Source organism: Notamacropus eugenii, chromosome 5, assembly GCF_028372415.1.
Source record: "Notamacropus eugenii isolate mMacEug1 chromosome 5, mMacEug1.pri_v2, whole genome shotgun sequence".
Lineage (NCBI taxonomy): Eukaryota > Metazoa > Chordata > Mammalia > Diprotodontia > Macropodidae > Notamacropus > Notamacropus eugenii.
In genome coordinates this window covers 34,483,977-34,503,081 of record NC_092876.1, presented here as the reverse complement: position 1 = coordinate 34,503,081, position 19,105 = coordinate 34,483,977, and the positions used below count along the sequence as shown (strand labels likewise).

Below are 19,105 nucleotides of genomic sequence, written 5' to 3'. Positions count from 1 at the left end.
AGGCATTTTGAAAGAAATTAAATATCCTAAGTAGTGTCATTTCTCTGCAAAAAATGAAAATTCCCTAAAAAGTCAGTGCAAATTGAACATAGTTCTGCCTTCTTCAATCACTATACTTGTTTGTTAAGATTGATTCCCATAAGTGAAGGATAAACAAATCTAAAGATTTTAAAGGAAGGAACTCAGATGATTGTCAGCTGCACTTAGCAGAGGTTAGCCACAATTAGGAATTTCAAGTTTGGTTCCTATAGAAGAGCCTTCTAGATATATGTTTGTTGTGGCTGAGGTGGCTGTTGATTACCAAGTGGCTGAGACAGCATAGAAGATGCTAAATTATAGTTTGGCACCTGAGGTAGACTAGGTCTAGCATTCTGGTATACTGTGACATCAGCAGTAGCAGTAGCAGCAGCAGGAGGGCTATATACTGAAGCCTGGTGGGGTATGTGTTTCCTTGTACAGAAGTGACCATTGTGTCAGGGTGAGAAGACTGAGCGTGTGTACTAGGAAGTGCTAGGTTTGCTGATGGTGGAATTGCTCCTTGACTGAGAGAAGATATTTGCTCTGGGGGAAGATTGTAGCTCTGAAGATGGCCCATTGGTGCACTCCCTGTCACCAAATAAGCACCACTTGGAGGCTGCCCTGGATATACCTGAGAAACAGAAACACCTGGTGACTGCATATAATTTTGCTGGTTCTGCAATTTTGCATACATGGAATACGTTGGGTCTTCATTCATCCATTTGTTATATAATGAAAGAGTATCCATCACTTTCACGTTGACTTCTGAAAGTTCTGAATGTTTTCTGTCAATATCTTCCAGTTTTTCATCAATAAGTGGTCCCATTTGGTGACAGACTGCTTCCAAATGAAGTCGTTTTGGTAGATCTGGCTGGTCATCGTTTGGATCTGCACTTTGTCACATCTGTAGAAGCTGGTCTATTGTGTCTTGATCAATACAGACAGGTTCAGGCTCGGTCTCTATTATTTTCACCTGAACATCATCACTGAATTGTATCGTCTTTTCTGTTTTAATCATTTCTGGTTCAGCACTGAGGTCAGCTGCCACAAAATCAGAGGGAAACAATGCTATGCTCTGATGAGTTTCACCTTTCCACCAGTTGGGATCACTGTCATCAAGAACTATAATGATTTCTCCAGCTTTAAATGTTAGTTCATTATTTTCAACAGCTTCAAAATCTTGGATAGCATGAACTTTCCTACCCTCATGTTAGTGATTAGTTAAGAGGCTTGATGTTCTTGGATACAGATTGGAAAGTGGGGTAGGCTGTTACCTTTGCTCTTTCATCGACAACTCCATGATTTATGCTAGATCTTCTTTTTTGGTAGCCACAGTTCCAGGATTCTTGGCGACAAGAGTTGGGCTTGTTTTTGCTTGTTCTGCAGCCTGTGAGCCAATAGCTGGAAAGGTAACTCCTGGTTCTTTATTTTTCATCATGGCAGGTATGAGACTAAGTTGTGGCTCATTCTTGAATTCATTTGTCCATTCCACCATAAGAGATTTTAACTTTTCACAAACTTTTGGATGACCCTTATTTAATACATTGCTTACTTCACTAGCGAAGTCTCTTGAACATACTTCTAAATAAAAAATTTTGCCACAATTCAATGTACATACTCCTAGAAGCCAGTAGGAGACTGGCCTATTTTATCACAAATATCCAAGATAAGACCCCAGTATTCATCTCACTGGTTGCTTTCTCCACATCCTAGTCAAAGGGGTTGGTGGTGAAGAGAGGCATCTCTGTGGTGGCGGCATCTCCTCAGAGAAGCCCCAACACATGAGTGCCTCCTCTCCCTACTCGGCTCTCCCCCAGGGATGGCGACTGCAGCAGCGATGGCCCGGAGAGTCCACAACATCTTTCATATCTGCCTAATTCAGGGTCACATCACCTCTCAAATGGACCAATTGGTCTTCTTGCCTGTGGTCCCTCCCCTCTGCAATCCAGCCTCTGTAACAGCTACCAAAATGATATTCCGGAAGCACAGGCCTGCCCATGTCACTCCCTCACTCAATGAACTCCAGGAGTTTCCTATGAATAATAATAACAGCTGGTGTTTGTATGTGTAGCACTTACAAGTTTGCACAGGGCCTCATAAATATTATCATTTGACTCTCACAACAATCCTGGATGGTAGGTCCTCTTATTATCTCTATTTTACAGATGGGGAAACCAAGGCACAGAGAAATGAAGCCAGTTGCTGAGAGTCTTGCAGTCAGTATTGGCATAACTTGACCTCAGGTCTTTCTGACCTCTGCATTGTGCCACATAAGTGTGAACCCACCCAGAGACCCAGATGGTAGATAGGGTATCCCAGGTTGGGTGGGAGGAAGTATCTGCATTTCCATTATTTCTGTGTCTTCTCAGTAAATATCCTTTTGTAAACACTGATTAATACTCATTGGTTAATTGAAATTGAGGAGAAATTAATTGGTTAAATTGATATATTGTTGAGTCACTTCAGTTGTGTCTGACTCTTCATGACCCTATTTGGGAATTCTTTGGTGAAGATACTAGAATGGTTTGCCATTTTCTTCTCAAACTCATTTTACACATGGGAAACTGAGGCAAACAGGGTGACATGACTTGCTCAGGATCACACAGCTAGTAACTGAGATTGGATTTAAATTCAAGTCCTCCTGACCCCAGACCAGCCACTCTACCCACAGCACCACTGATAATCACTGGTATCGTTGATATTCAAGAGATATTAACCAGCACGAGCAAGTACTATTGGAGATAACACACTGGAATGGGGGCTTGAGTTCATAGTGTTAGAAGTCATAAGTCACTGAAAGCCCTGAATGGTGGGGGAAACATTGTAACCCTGAGCTCTGTGTCTACAGGAGTCTGTGTGGGTTGGGGGAGGAAGGCCCTGGCCATGCTATGTACTTCTCTGTTTGCCTATTTTTCTCCAAGGGTAGAATGTAAGCTCCTTGAAGTCAGGCATGGAATTGTTGGACTTTTGCCTTCTATCCCTATCACCCATTCCAATGCCTGACATATTGTAGGTGCTTCCTTGTTGATTGATTGACTGGTTATGTCAGCCTATTTCCTGGAAGTAGAGGCCTCTTATCTCCATACCAGCACTCTGTGATCTACCTTCATAAGTCCTTTTCCACTCCTTCCCTCCTCATTCCCTTCCTACCACACACACCAGGGCCCGGTCCCTGCACTTCCTCCTTGAAAAGCCTGCCAGCCCCCTTTTGTCCTTCACTGGATAAATCTAAGTCAGGATATCAGAGTGCACAACCACTGAAATGAAAATAGGAAGAATAACCCCAACAAATTTAAAGTAATTTTTGCAAAATTATAAGCAAATTGTTATTTTGGCCTCTTATTATCTCTATTTTACAGATGGGAAAGCCGAGGCACAAAGAAATGAAGTCACTTGCTGAGAGTCTCAGAGAGATATGAGAAGATACCCATTCCCTCCCTCTTTTGCCCACAGCCTGGGGGAGAGGTCATTGCATAGAATGTCAGATTTTTTTCAAAATACTGACTGTTTTTGCTCAGTTTTTGGTTTTTTTTTTAAGCCTCTGTTGTAAGGGATGATTTTCTGGAACTCAATTGGTCAACAAGAATTTAAGGACCTACTGTGTGTCAGGCACTGTGCTAAGTGCTGGAGATACAAAGAAAGGCAAAAGACAGTCCCTGCCCTTAAGTTTCTCCCACTCTAAAGAGGGAGACAACATGCAAGCTATTCGCTACAAACAAGCTAGATACAGGAGAAACTGGAGAAAATTAGCAGAGAGAAGGCCCTGGAATGAAGGGGGATCAACAAAGGCTTTTGGGAGGAGAAGAAGGATACTGGAAAGTTTAGGTGACATAAAAACTGATATCGATACAATTTACTTAAAAACAAAAAGAAATAGTTGTTGCATGAAGCCCAAGTGGGCAAGGCTGTGTTGGTGTGGTGCCGTGGGACTCCAGTTTCTGCAGAGGAGCTGGTGAGAATAAATGATAATAAAATGATGCTGGCTGATCATAATTCGCCTTTATATAGGCTGCAGGGTTGGCAGAGCTCCCCCTCCATCCGGGCCTCACCACAGTCCTCTGAGGGAGCTGCTGGTTTTAGCCTCCTTGTCAGGTGGGGCAGTGATTCCTCAGAGAGGGAGCTTGACTTGCCCTGAGTCATGACACAGCTCGTGGAATTCTAAGCCAAGCCCAAGGCCGGGCTGTTTGTCCTGTGATGTGCTGGATAGGAAGCATCAGGGGCCCTGGCCATTCCCCACCGCCAACACTAGCCTGGCCCAGGCCGCTTGTCCTGAGGTAGCTGGCAGGGCTGGACACTGGTGACCTGGCTGGGTCCCCTGTTTTGTGCCCCTGGACAGGAGCTGTGGAAGGGCAGGCAGTGAAGGAGGGATGACTGACCTCTCCAAGGCTTCCTGCCCCCCTCCTCCCCTCACGAGCCCCTCCCTTCTCCAGATCAGCAGGACGCCTTGGTTCTGAAAGAGAAAACCTTTCCCCTTGGATGCTCCCAGGCTGACCCCAGGCCTTCAGGCTGCAGCTCTGCAGTGAAGGTTGATTTACGGGCTCTCTTCAGAGCCCGGGGCCGGCGCCTCTCCTCACAGGCCCTGGCCCTGAGCCCCCCATTCTCAACTGCCCCCCCTCACCTGCAGCCTGCCTTGGGGTGAGGAGCTCGGGGAAAGGTGGGAGATGGGAAGGTGGGACACAGAAGGCCCTGTACCAGGAGCTGCCCTGAAATGGGTCTGCCCTGCTGGGCCCTGAGACTCCTAGACAGTCCTGGAGAAGGACCCAAGTACAGAGAAGGAGGAGGAGTTAACAAAAGGAACGAGGGAAGATGAAGGGTGGGGAGCGCTGGGCTTTCTCTCCAGGTGGGGGCTTCTCTGAGCACAGGGCCAATCTCTTCTTTACCCCAGGTGCTCCCCAAAGAAAGGATGCATCTTCCCATCAGACTGGGGGGCCCCGGGACAGGCCACTCCTCCTCCCTTCTCCAGGGTTCCCCAGAGATCAGGACCATGTCTCAGCCCCCAGAAACATGACCTCCTGAGGGCACCATTGTACTTCCTCCCTCCTCTCTCCTCCCTCCTAGGGGCAGGGTCACGTTTCCGCTTCAGGCTAGGGGCTTGCCTAGGACAGGGCCATGTCTCCCCCTTTTCTCCAAGGCCAGGATCAAATTTGCCCCTCAGACAGGGATGTACCTGAGGGTAGGATAGGAGTTGTGCTGAGCTGGGGGAGCTGCCTCCCTGCTCTGGGTGAGTAAGGGCTGTGAGGCCTTAACCATTGCCCTAGGCCAGGACTCGGGTCAGGCAGGTACCTCCTGCAGCCAGGCTCACTGGTCACTCTGAGGGAGTTCATTCTGAGGATTAGCGACTGTGAATGCGAGTGTCCGGCTCCAGCCTGGCTGGAAACGTCCCTCCAGAGCTGGCTCCAGCAAAGGCCCCATTTGGCCTGGCCATAGGGTGACCAGAATAGGGCACCAGGCCTGGGCTGAGCAGACTGACTCCCACCCTGACCTGAGACTTGGGGTTCCAGCTTGGATAGAGGGGAGCTGGTCTGGGGAGTTGCAGATGGAAGGAATCCTGCAGGGCTTGGGGAGGGGAGCATCTAAATGTTTTCTCTCCATCTGGGGAAGGGCCAAGCAATGACCATCCAACCCCTCAGATGTCCTGCCGCATTCCCTGCCTCAGTGTCCCCCTTTCCTCTTTCCTGAGCCCTCTGGGTCTCTTGACCCCTTCTAGCCTCAAGTTTAGCCTGATGAGCTGGGGAGATGGAGCAGAAGTGTGGGGAGGCTCCTGGATGCTTAGGGGCCTTCAGACACTGACTGGAGCTACAGCCTGACTTGGTGGGCTATGACAGACTGCATCTTGGGGGAGCTGGTCCTGTTGGGGTGCCGTTGCTGGGAACATAGCATTTGACACAGGCCTGAGCACAGGCTACATCCCAGCCTAAAAGACAGGAGGGAGACGGACAATCAGAGGGACAGACGAACATGGGGCAGAAGGCATACAGAGATGTAGCAATGGATGGATAGATGGAATGGACAGGGAGATGCTATCCAAGGGCAGACGAGGGAGTGAGTGAAGCAACCAGAGGATCAGACAGACTGGGGGTGGGAACATAACAAGACTGGGATAATAAGAACGTTCTTGAGGAATGTGTCCTCCCAGGGAGAAAGGCAGCAGGTGAGGAGGTGAGGGATAAAGATCTCCCCAAGTCTGTGCACAGCTGGGCCTGCCTCCAGCTGTGACCAGGTCTAGTCCCCAGAGTCCAGGAAGGGGAAGGGCATCCTGAGAACAGGCTGGGGGATGGGGCTGCGGGGCTGGTGGAGAGAGAGAGGCAGAAGAAGGAGGAGGGGAGCTGGTAGGGAGGGGGTGAGGTGGGGGGAGAGAAGAGGTCTGATCCTCTTCCCTCATCCCCATTCTCCCCTCAGGACTCTAGAAAGTGGCTGGGATGGTTCCTGGCTTAGAAAGGGACCTCCTCCTGCCCAGGCCCTGGGAGAGGCATCATCGCTTCTTGTCTCAGTGATTCCTTCTGTCCTTGTCCTGCCCATGTAGGACTGTGGGATTCCACTCCCTGCTGGGTGTCAAAGTGTAGACAACCCTAGGGTTCCGGGAGGACCTCTGAAGTCATGCTCCAGACTCAGGGAGCCTAATCCTTGGGGCTTTCTTTAGCAGGAAGGAGCCTAACCCTGGGACCTGGGTCCTGAAGCCTCAGGAAAGCGACCCAACCAGCTGTATGTGTTGGGACAAGGGGACGCTTCTTTGCTGTTGGGTCTGCCAGGGACCCAGGGAGCAGAGGCCTGGGATGGTGATGGCTAGGAAGGGTGGCCAGACTCTACCCACATCTGCTTTTGGCCTCATGCTCTTTCTAGAAGGGACAGGGGATGCCCAGGCTGCCCTGTAGCCCATAGAGAAGACATGGGCTGATTTGGAGGGAGATGTGGAACTTTCAGGAAAATGGTCATATCTTTGTGTGTGAATGTGTATGTAAAATTGCTCTGGGCAGAGCTCTGAGTCAGTGAGGATGATCTGGGTTCTAATCCTGCTTCGGCTTCTTACTGGCTATGTGTCCCTATGTGAGTGGCTCAAATTCTCAGTCTGTAAACTGAAGGGAGGGCCATCTAAAGTCTGCTTTCCAACTCTAGAGATGAGACTCTCTGTGACTGTGTCTTCGTTCATATAATAAGGGCCTTTGGCCCAGTAGATTTGAAACTGTGGCCTAGGATTGAGCTGTATTTGCAGAGTAAACACTGTCTGTGGAGGGGGAGCCTAGGGGAGGGGCCCCAGCCCCTGCTGTCCTGAGACTGTCCCACTGTGTAGGAGCCAGGCTTTTTAGCCACTGGACACTTAGGTCAGGGGTCACTGGGCCCGATGTTATCTGGGCCTATAGCCAAGTCAGCTGACTGAGCTGGAGGCTTGGACAGGAGGTGGGAGTGCAGGCAGGGAGGGGTGCATGCTGGGGACCCTTAGCCTGCCCAGGAGTGGTCACCTGATCCCCCATCCTGTGCTTAGCCTGAGCCCCCTCGAGTGGGGGGACAGCCCCCAGACTGGCCAGGACAACAGAGAACCTCCAAGAGTCCCATTGCAGGCCCCCCTTGTCTATGGGTCTGTCTCTATGTGGTACATAACTGTGTGGGTGTGTGACTGTCTGTGAGCTTAGCCCGTTATCTATCTGGATATCTGTGTGTGTATAGGTATTGTGAGGGGTGTGTGTGTGTGTGTGACAGAAAGCCTGGGCATCTCTTGTGTAAGCGGTCTGCCTGCCTGAGGCTGCACCTGTGTTCATTTATGTGGGTCAGGGACGTGTGCGCATGTGATGTGAGTGTTTCCGTGCATGTGTTATATCTGCATGGGACTGGGTCTGTCCGTGTGCCTGTGTGTGTGACTGTGATCAGGAAACTGCTTGTACTCATTGCTGCAGGTCAGTGACTTGTCACTGATTCCTTGTGCCTGTCCACATGTGGTGCATGGTAGGTCTATATACGTGGGTCTCTGTGTGAGCAGCAATATCTGCCAATGTCTAGGTCCGTTTCTGAGTATAGAGTGAAGCTTCTGGCCATCTATGCTTGACCATAGATCTGAACATGCCCAGGACAGGGTCAGGGGCCTCGGGAAGTCCTCTAGTCAGACCCTGTTCATGTTTGTCAGAGATGGAGTTGAGGCGAGAGGTGGAAAAAAGTGAAAAAAGAAATTGAAAGCTCAGAACTTTGGGGGGGGGGGAGGTTTCCTCAGTTGCTAAATCAGTGCCCTACCTGGCCCAATTGGAAGGCTACCTGATGTGCTGTGTGGACGTGAGAGAGCTGGACAAATAGGCAAAGTGGGTGGGATGAGGGAGAAAGGGATAAACCTTTATTAAGTGCCTACTAAATGCCAGGTACTATGCTAAGTGCTTTCCAAAGATTATCTCCTTTGATCCTTGTAATAACTCTGGGAAGTATTATCCCCATTTTACAGCTGAGGAAACTGAGGCAGATAGAGGCGAAGTGACTTGCCCAGGGTCATACAACTAGTAAGTGTCTGAGGCTGGATTTGAACTCAGGGTCTCCAGACTCTGTGCACTATGGCGCCATCTAGCTGCCCTATGCGAAGGTATTATAGTGGCGGTAATGTTTTCCTAAGGATGTCTGTGTGGGAAAGATGTCATAGCAGCAACGGCACTATGGTGATGATGTCTCTGCGGCAGCATGACCTGTAGTGACGATGTCGTGGTGATGACATCACAGAGTTGATGATGTCACGGGGTGTGGCAACCTCACCATGGCATAATAAGGCACTCCCTAAGCAGCAAATACCATGGTCCTTGCAGCTTCTTGGCATTCAGGTCTCCATAGTGGGGAGGCCATTTGGGGAGCCCTCCCTAGGGGACATGGAAGCAGATGCTGAGCCCCTGAGCCGAGCCTGGCCAGCCGATTGGCAGCCGGAAAGAGCCTACTGTGTGTTGACTAAGGCAGGAGAGGGGGAGAACACAGCAGCCCAGCCTCAGATTGCATCCTTCTTTTTCCCATCAGCCTCTGGTCTTTTCATTCTCCCCCAGAGCAGAATTCTTCTCTAATTAATTGCAAAGACTCAATTATGTTCCCTTCTGACCTTTACTGTTCTATTTGGATTAATAATTTTGGTGGGAGCTTTGAAAGCTGGTGCTGAGGCCCCGGAGTGGGGAGTGGAGAGTTACACTGGGGACTGTGTTAATATTGACTTAAGATGGGATCCTGTTTGTTGGGAGGGCAGGCAGGAGGTTCAGCTCCCCTAACTCCCCTTTTCTCTACTTCAGAGAGATGGTCCCCCAGACAGGACCTGAGGCTTTGAGCAGCCCAGCCCTCCATGTCTGTTCTGCATTAAATAGGAAGAGGGAGCAGAATGACCCCAGCAGGGTCAGCAAGAAGTCCTAGTGATGCTGGGGGGAGGGGGAGCATCAGATGGGAAGGACCTGGGAGGCCAGTTCCCTGCCTCTCTGTTCCCCTCGATTCGATTTGCCCATCTGCTTGGTGGATTCTTATGGCATCATAAGATCATAAATTTAGAGCTGGAAAGGACCTTACCCCTCACCAAGGGACCTCAGCCCAACCTCTTCATATTACAGAAAAGGAAACTGAGGCACAGGGAGTTTAGGTGACTTTCCCAGAGTCACACAACTAAGATATGAGGTGGGATTTACATATAGGTCTTCCTGATTCCAAGTCCATCTCTGTCCATTAAAGCACCTCCTAGGTCGTATAATTTATTGATTATATTGTTGGTTAAGTAAAGTCATAGTTTCCAGGAGTGCCATTTTCCATGGTCTCTTTTGGTTCAGACTTCTTTGGGCTCAGAGAACAGTCAGAGCATGGCGAAGGGCATCTTCCTCTACCTTCCTCCTGAATTCCTCCCAAGTTGCCCATTCTGCCTAGGAGAGCAGAGCTTGGTTGATGGTTCTGTCCTCAAAATTAGAAACAGCTGCTAGTGGCCTGGAGTCAGGAAGACCTGAACTCAAATCCATTTCAGACACTTACTAGCTGGGTGTCCCTGGGCAAATAACCGCACCTCAGTTTCCTCATGGAAATAATAACAGCACATACATTCCAGGGTTGTTGTGAGGATCAAATAGGTTAATATTTCCAAAGTGCTTGGCATAGTACCTGCTACAGAGTAGGTGCTTAATAAATAAATGCCTGTTCCCTCTTTCCCTTCTCTGGGCTCCTCCCTCTCAAAAACTCCATTGTCCCATCATCCCCTAGGCTCTGTCCTGAGATGGTCCTCCTCCTGACCATCTCCTGAAATCCCCTACTCCCCTTCAAAACTCAGGTACCAACCTACATAGAGCCTTCCTGACCCCTTCCCCAGCTGTTGGTGCCCTTCCTCTCGATCCACTTTGAATTCATTTTTCTCATCTAGTCTGTATATACTGATGTGTCTATGTTTCCAGCCCCCATTAGAATATGGGCTTCTTCAGGGCAGCAAATGTTTCCCTTTTGTCTTTGTATTCCAAGCACAGAGCCTGGCATGCAGCAGGGGATTAATAAATGCTTGCTGATTGGAAATGGGCTTGGCCCTTGCTTGAATTCTATCCTCCCAGGCCTCCCAGAGCCTCTGTCATTCTAGAGTCAGTCAATCAGCATTTATCAAGTCCTTGCTACATGGTAGGCACAGTGCTAAACACTAAGGATACAAAGAGAGACAAAAAATCATAGTCCTTACCCTGAGAGAGCTTCCATTCTAACAGAAAGAATATGCACGCACTGACATATGGATAAGAAAAATACAGGGTAAAGTGGAAATAAGCAATAGAAGAAAGGCAATAGCCTTTATGGGGCATCTTACAAAAGGTGGGTTTTTAAAATAATATTTTATTTTTCCTCAGTTACATGTTAAGACAATTTTTAACATTCATTTGAAAACAATGTGTGAGTTCCAATTTTTCTCTCTCCCTCCCTCACTTCCCCTGTTCCTGAGACATTAAGCAATTTGATATAGGTTATACATTTTCAATCATGCAGAACACATTACCGTATGAGTCATATTGTGAAAAAAGCTACAGACCCAAAGGAAAAAAACCCAAAATACAGAAAATGGAAAATAGTCTGTTTTGATCTGCATTCAGTTTCCATCAGTTCTTTCTCTGGAGGTGGATGGCATTTTTAATCATGAGTCCTTTGGAATTGCCTTGGATCCTTGCACTGCTGGGAATAGCTAAGTCGATCATAGCTGATCATCATACAATGTGCCTGTTACTGTATACAGTGTTCTCCTGGTTCTGCCCACTTCACTCAGCATCAGTTCATGTACATCTTTATTGTTTTTCTGAAGTCCACCTGCTCATTGTTTGTTATAGCACGCTAGCATTCCATTACTTTCATATACCACAACTTGTTTCGCCATTCCCCCATTGATGGGCTCCCCTCGATCTCCAATTCTTTGCCACCACAAAAAGAGCTGCCAGAAAGATTTTTGTACGAATAGATCCTCCCCCCAAATTTTAAAAAATCTCTTTGGGATACAGACCTAGTAATGATATTTTTGATTGGGACTTGAAGGAAGCCAGGAGGCTGTCCCAGAGTCCATTCTCCCAAATACTCATCCACACAAGAGAGGGAAATGATAATAGCTCGGTCACTCTGTCACTGCCAGTGTGAGCCTGAGCACTTCACATAACCTCACTGTTTCCTCATCTCTAAGATGAGAGGGTTGAGTGAACTGGCCCTGAGGTTCCTTCCATCTTTACCTCTATGATTCTACGTATGTAACTTTGAACAAGGTCCAAGGTCTCAGTTATGTAATGAGTGAAGGTTTGAAGGATGCTCTGTTTTAAGTGACCTCATTCTAGTCTCTCAGCAACTCTGTATGGTGGGTGCTATTGCCATCCTCATTTTACAGATGAAGAGACTCCCTTAAATACAAAACCTTCTGTTAACAGAAAGAACACAAAACCAGACACTTATGAATAGGAGCTTTCTTGGAAAATCCTTATCAAAGAAGCAGAGATGTTGTGCTTTCTCTGAGGTGCTTTCCTAACTTGCAGTAGCAGTTGAAAGCTGGGGCTCCAGAGGGTGGCCACTCTCGTAGATTTCAAAGGTATAATCTGTGGGTTTGTACTCCTAAAACTCTAGTTCATGAGCCCCCACCAGTAAGCTTACCTTTAATAGTCAGCCAGTTGATCATTTAGCTCAAAGCAAAGGCATTGACTAAAATAACATAGTAACAAAAGTAGCTACAAAATATTCCTCCCTCTCATAAATCTGAGGTAATATACAAATAACTTCCATGGCAAGAGTGGTCACAAATTCAGAGTACTCTGGTAGTAAGGCCTCCTCATGCTACTCTTGCCTGGACTGTTTGAGTGAACTGCTTAGCTGGGATCCTTGAGCCTGTTCCTCTTCATAGGTCAACTCTCAACTGTCAAGGCTGGTTCTTTCTTCTCTGCTCCAAGTGGCTTTACCACTTGAAGCTTCCTTCCTGGCATGTGGTTCCTCTCTGTATTTATGTCTCCACAGAGAGTGTGTCCTCTGCTCTATGCTGGATAAATCTCCATGGAGCTGCTTTTTGGGTAACTGTATTATTAAAAACTATGGTTGATGGGACAGTAGGAGGGGTGGGAGAAATCCAGCCCTGACCTCATTCCTCTAGTGGATGCACATGTGTCCCACTCCCCCAAACAGTGGCCTGCCTGAACTGCCCACTCCTACCTGAACCCACATAGTGAGCTACCCTTTAAAGGGCCAATAAGAGTGCTGACAATTTTAACCAGCCAAGGATGGCTGTTCCTTCCAAAGCAATCAAGGAACTCATTCACATTTTGTAAAGGGATAAAGAGTGATACATATATATTAACACCAAGTTTCTTCCTTTTATCTTCTGTAATTATATTCTTGGCCTGTGAGGCTGGTCAGGGAGCCACAACACCCATACCCCTCATAATAATAACCGACATTTACACAATGCTATAAGGTTTGCGAAGCACCTAACAGTTATGACTTCATTCTATCCTAACAACAGCTCTGTGAGGTAGCTGCGAATGTCCCCATTTTAGAGATGAGCCAAGTGAAGCCAAGGTTACTTGCTTACCGTCACATCTACCACTTGGCAGGACCTGGATTCAAACCTTCTTGTCCAAATTCGGTGTTCATTCCCTTATTTGTTTCCTAAGTACATATAAGATCTGGACTGATCTAGTGAAATCTACTCTTTAACTACCCCCTCATGGCCAGAATGGGTCCTGCCTCCCCTTCCCTGTCCGGCCATCCAGATCCCTTATTGATAGATCAGGGAAACAAAATATTCACTTGTATTTCTTCCACAGAGGGAGAGCAAAAGGCTACCCCCCTGACCTTGCAAGGAAGGAGACCCTCCCCTTGGGAGGTTTAATCTGGTTGCCCATGGGATCTAGTCCCAGCTCCATCCTATAGAAGGGGCCAACTCATTCATCTTCAGCTAGCCTGGACATTTTTGTCCTTATCTGCACAATGAGGATATTGGAATAGATGGTCTGATGTCAGTTCCAGGTCTAGGTCTGTGAGCCCATGGTCTCCTCTCATTCTCCTCTTCCTCTCTTTCCTTTTCTTGCTCTGCTCTCTCGCAATTCTGACCCATGCTGACTCTTCCCAGTGCAGAGACCAATAGAGGTGATCTAACTCTCCCACTCCACCCACTTCCTTCCCATTACCAAATACTCCTTTTTTCCCCCTCCTGGGACAGGTCTCCCTCTTTACTTTCCTCCTCAGGTATGGTCTAAGGAGGTGAGTCACAGAACCCCAGAAGTAGAGTTGGAAGCCCCTTCAGCAGAGATCTGTACAATCTACAAGCTGACCAACAGCTGCCTCCCACAACACCCCCATTGGTGGTCACTTGCGTGAGGTCCTCTCCACCCATGGAGAGCCACCCCCTTCTCTTGTGGAGGCCCATCCTACTTAGGTCCTTTGGAAGTTTGTCCTTATCTGGAGCCAGAATTTGCACCTCTGCAACATCCCTTTCCCAAGCCTAGGGAGGCCAAGCAGAGCTAACTGATGCTTTTCCCGCACAGCAGTCCTTTAAATATGGGAAGACAACATCATGGCCCTCCTGAGGAGTCCTTTCAACCTGAGTCTTCGATGGCAAGACATGCAGAGGTCCTTCAGGAAGAGTCAGACAGGACTGAAAATGATGGAACAGCCACAAAATGTGGCCGCCTCTGTGCCAAGTACTGGAGATACCAAAGCAGCCTCTCACCTGCATGGAACTTTCATAGGGGCTGGGGAGAAAAGAATGATGGGGTGGGGCTGGGGAGACTAATAAGTATACAGATAAATACACTCATATAAGAGGAAGGGACTCTACCTGTGATTCTGTAGAGACAGGGAACTCCCAGGGGAGGAAACTCCTTTCACCAATGCAGGCCTGCACCTTTCCTACAACTTCTAGTCACAGAGAGAGGTCGAAAGGACTGAGAGGTCCAGTGTTATAGGATGTATCCCCGGGTCCCAGATCAGCTCTCTAGACACATGACACTTTGCCTCTCCAATCTGAGCAGGTCCCAAGTTGTTGTAGCTCAGGAGGATCAAGAAGGACTTCCTGGAGGGTGAAGCTTGAGATTCTAAGAGACTGAGGTAAGAAAGCTGGGAGGGAATGACTGAGAAAAGGCCTGGAAGCTGGAGATGGCATTTTATATACAGGAAATAGCTACAAGGCCAAGCTGACTGGGATGTAGGAGAACATGAAGGGGAATCAATGTATATAATAAGCTGGTGAGGGAGGGGGGATGCAGGAGTCAGTCAGTGAAAGGCTTTAACTGACAAACAAATGGCTTTGTCTGAGATTCTGAAGGCAAAAGGGCACTGTCAGAGATTTCTGAGCAGGAGAGGAGCACGGTTAGACCCATGGTCTAGGCACACTAACTTGAAGGAATCTCTGAAATCAGTTTCTCCAGGCTGTATGCTCAACCATAACTGTACGAGACACCTTTCTGACTTAAACCTTTCCAATTACCCTACTCTAAGTGGGTCATAGGAGACTTAAGGGCTAGGGAAGGATCCTGGATTCCGGGAGACCTGGGTCTAAGGGAGTTGAATGGATGGATAGGAGAGATAGATAGGTGTATGGATAAAAGAGGTGGATAAATGGATAGGTAGATAATAGATACAAAGATAGGTGGGTTGATAAATAGGTAGATAGGTAGGTAGGTAGATAGGTACAGGGATAGATAGATGGAGATAGGTCAATGAATGGATTAAAGGATAGAGAGATGGATAATAAAGATAGGTGGTTGGATGGGTAGATAGATATAGGGATAGATAGTTGGAAAGATATAGGTGGATGAATGGATAGATAGTTAGATAGATAGATAGATAGGTAGATAGGCCTCTCATTCTGGACTTATTCAAGCTAGAAGTCCTCCCAATCAAGGGTCTGAGCTGGAGGCTCTTCTGGGCAGGGAGGGAGGGCATCCTCTGGGGCTTCCAAGTCTGTAGTTCATTCAGATGGAAAATACTTACAGAGAGTGAAAGCTTCCCCCCAATTGAATAATAGAAGCTGAGTGGGGAGGCTTCAGGGATTTAGCACCCCCTTAGTAGGATCCTCCTCTTGGGGGATGACTATGATGGAAATGAGGCATGATGGGGCTCACAAAGATGGTGATGGTGGTGATGATGGCAGTGGTGACACAAGCTCATGACAAGGTTGTTGAAGAGGATGGGGCTGACAACAGTTGTCATGGTGGTGGGAAGAGGATGACAGCAATGAAAATGGCCATGGTGGTGATAGTTTTGGGAGTAACAACGATACCACTAATGGTGATGGTGAAGAGGGTGATGGTGACAGTGTTGAAAATTGTGAGGGGGAAGATGGTAGAGACAACACGGTGAAGGGGGCAGTCTGGCAGAGCAGTAATGATGAGATTGACCATCATGCTATTGGATTAGAATCAGTTCAGGGGGAAGACAGAAAAGACAGATTTCTTGAGAGCCCAGAGAAAGGGTCAGGGAGAGTATGGATGCTGGTGTTTGGTCAAAAGAGATTTCTGGATAAGATTTGCCTCCTCTCAGCTCCCGTGACAGCTCTGGACAGTCTCTTCTGGGTATGCCTCCACCCAATTGTGCCTAAGAGTGTACCCCAGTTTTGGATGAGGTTAAGAGGAGAAGTTCAGCTCCCCTTGCCCCAGAAATGGGGCCCCAGACCTCCTGATGCTGGCAGCAGCAAAGGCAGGGAGGCTGGCATTCCATCTCCATCCTGATCCAACATTAGGAGCAGGCGGCCAGTTCCTGTATTCACACCTGCTCAATATCTGGGAACAGCATCTCAGCTACCCTTCCAACTTGGACAGCTGTGCTTTCAGGATAGTTCATCAAGCTCAAAACAGGCATTCAGAAGATGCCAAGGGCATTCCAGGGGTGGGGGGAAGTGGAGGACAAATGCCATAGCCCTGTTGTCCACGTGTGGCAATGACTGTGGGGCGACTGCCACCTAAATGCATGTCCCACATCTTCCTGGGTAGAACCAGCCCAGAGGACTGCATTGAATCAGGGCCATGTGGTAGACATGTGCCAGAGGTCTCTAAGAGACCTGACCATTCATGGATCTGAACTGTAGATACTGGATCCTGGGGTCTAGGCTTGACAAACAGGTGCTGTGACCTTACCTCCATAGCATTTTCTGGTAATTGGTATGAACATTTGGCCAAGTCTTCCTGCTTCCTGGCTCCGCCTTTTCACACTGGTGAGCTTCCCTCCTCCTAGCCCCACTGTTATTCCTTTCCTGGTTCCAGCATTACTAGCATCTGGTATAGTCAACCATGCCAGAGAAACCTGGGCCCCATAGTTCCCTGCCTCTTTCTCCATCCAGGTCTTTCTCCAAGGGAAGCTGTTGGGGTTCAGAGCTCCCATTTCTTTGCCAAAGATTGGCTGGTCAATTCCCTCTCATAATCATCTGCTAATTCAAAATGGCCCATCCCTTCCTTTGCCAAATCCCTACTACACCAAGGTCAGGCTGAGGGCCTCAGTTTCCTTTTCTGTAAAATGAAAGGATTGGTCTTGATGGCTTCTAATACTCCATCTAACTCTACATCTATGATTCTATGATCTCAAAGATGCTAAGGTCATTGGTCCCTTAGACACCTAAAGTGGAACTGAGAAAGCCCCAGATTTTGAGTCAGAATCAATCAATCAGCACTTATTAAACACCTACTCTGTGCCCGGCACTATGCACTTATTAAGCACCTGCTCTGTGTCAGGCACTATTCTAAGTACTGGGGATACAAAGAAAGGCAAAATTCACCCCTGCCCTCAAGGAGCTTATAGTCTCATTAAGGAGGCAATATGAATAGACATAAATAACAACATCCATTCTGAACCTGGGGTAGGATTTGAGGCCTTGGACCTCTCCCAATGAGTTCTTCTCTAAGCTCATGAATAAACACATTGGTTTCTGGGGGAACTTGGCCTTTCAAGAGAGGGATCTGGCTCTTCTTCTCTCTCTAACTCTCTGGCTCCCCCATCCAGGAGCTCAAAGGGAAATCACTGAAAGCTTAGGTTTGCCTCATGTCCAAGAGAGAAGAAAACTTCTGTGTACCAGGTAGATTAGGTGTTGGTTGGACAGCTCTTTCTTGCCTCTATTATAAATGAAATGCTTAAAACACATGAAGATGTATTGACAAAGACTTGAAACATGGTACAGTAATTAATAACTACCATTATAGTCTCCTGGGAGTTTACTACTCAAAATATGGGGCCCTTAGTGACACCATGGATTAAATATAATGACCTTCACTTGACTCTATACTATCCAACCAACTCCCTCAAGGTTCATGTCTTCTGGCAAGCCAGGCCAGGCCTTGGGCTTATCCTTGTTGGTGGTTGACTTCTCTTTCAAGAAGCATTATAGTAGCTATAGGGTACAAAACAGGGACTCCCTGAAGAACCCAGCAACTCCTAAACTCCAGAGATAGCCACTCTCAAAATGTTTTTAATTCCTGTTTGATCACCTGTGCTCAGGAAAAGAAATCCAAAGCAGAGGGGGTGGCCAGAGGCTCTAAATGCCATGTTTAAGCAGGTACCGGATGTGTGTATGTGGGAGTGAGGGAAGGCTACCCTCCTTCCTCCACGGGAAGCCCCAGAGAGAAGGTTCCAGGACACACATTCCAGAGACAGGAAGAAAGGAGGAGAGTGGGTGCTGCCTCTCCTTTTAGATTCTTCTCTGTGGGCAGTTCTTTTAGTGGCCAATCCTCTTTGAGCCATCCCCATTCTCCTGCTCCCATTGCAGGGACTGAGGGATTGCTGTATCATCCTTAAGTCCTTCAGTACTGAGCTAGAGTCCGTTAGAAGTGGCCCAAGGGAGCTTAGCCCAATGGAGTATGCTTTAAGTAGGATGAGGGGTGATGGAGGAGGGAGACTTATTACCCTGATTACATAATTATATACAATACATACAGAGGAAGAAGGAGGTCATTCTAGGGGTAGGAGGGGAGCACCAGCAGCTGGTGGGGGATAAGGACAGACCCGATGCAGCAGGTGGGAATGGAGCTAAACTTTGGAGCAGAAGCTGAGTTCTGAGGGGTGCCAATGAGATGGGAGGAAGGGCTGAAAGGGAACGGAAAGGCACAAGAGAAGGGGATGAGTGAGCATCCAGTCTAAGATGTGCTACTTTGGAAATAGCATTCAGGGGAAGGTAACCAGGATGGTGACTGACATTCATGCCGTATGAGTATGTGTTGAAGGAACTGGGGAAGAGAAGACTTAGTGGAATGTGACAGCTGCCTTCAAATGTTGGAAAGGCTGTCATATAGAAAGGGGATTAGCTTTATTTTTCTTGGTCCAAGAAGTTGTGAAAAGGTAGATTCAGGCTTAATGTAAGGAAACACTGCCTAATGATGAAAGTAATTCAAATATGAAATGAGTTGTCTTGGAAAATCATAGTGGCAGAGAGTGCTGGGCCTAGAGTTTGGAAAACCTGATTTCAAATCCTGCCTTAGACACTCAGACACAGCTATATGACCCTGGAAGAGTCACTTTACCTCTGTCTTCCTCATCCATAAAATGGGGGTAATAATGACCTATCTCACTAGGTTCTTATGAGGATCAAATAAGATAATATTTGTAAAGCACTTGCCACAGTGTCTAGCACATAATTTTTTAATTCCCTTCCCCTTTTCTTTCCTTGGATCCTAGATTTAGAGCTGAA

General features: G+C 47.6%; 1 pseudogene; it reads right to left on the bottom strand.

The window, feature by feature from the left end:
• Window positions 1-245: 245 nt before the first annotated feature.
• LOC140508557 (signal transducing adapter molecule 1 pseudogene) lies at window positions 246-1,760 on the bottom strand (annotated as a pseudogene).
• Between the last annotated feature and the right edge of the window lie 17,345 nt (window positions 1,761-19,105).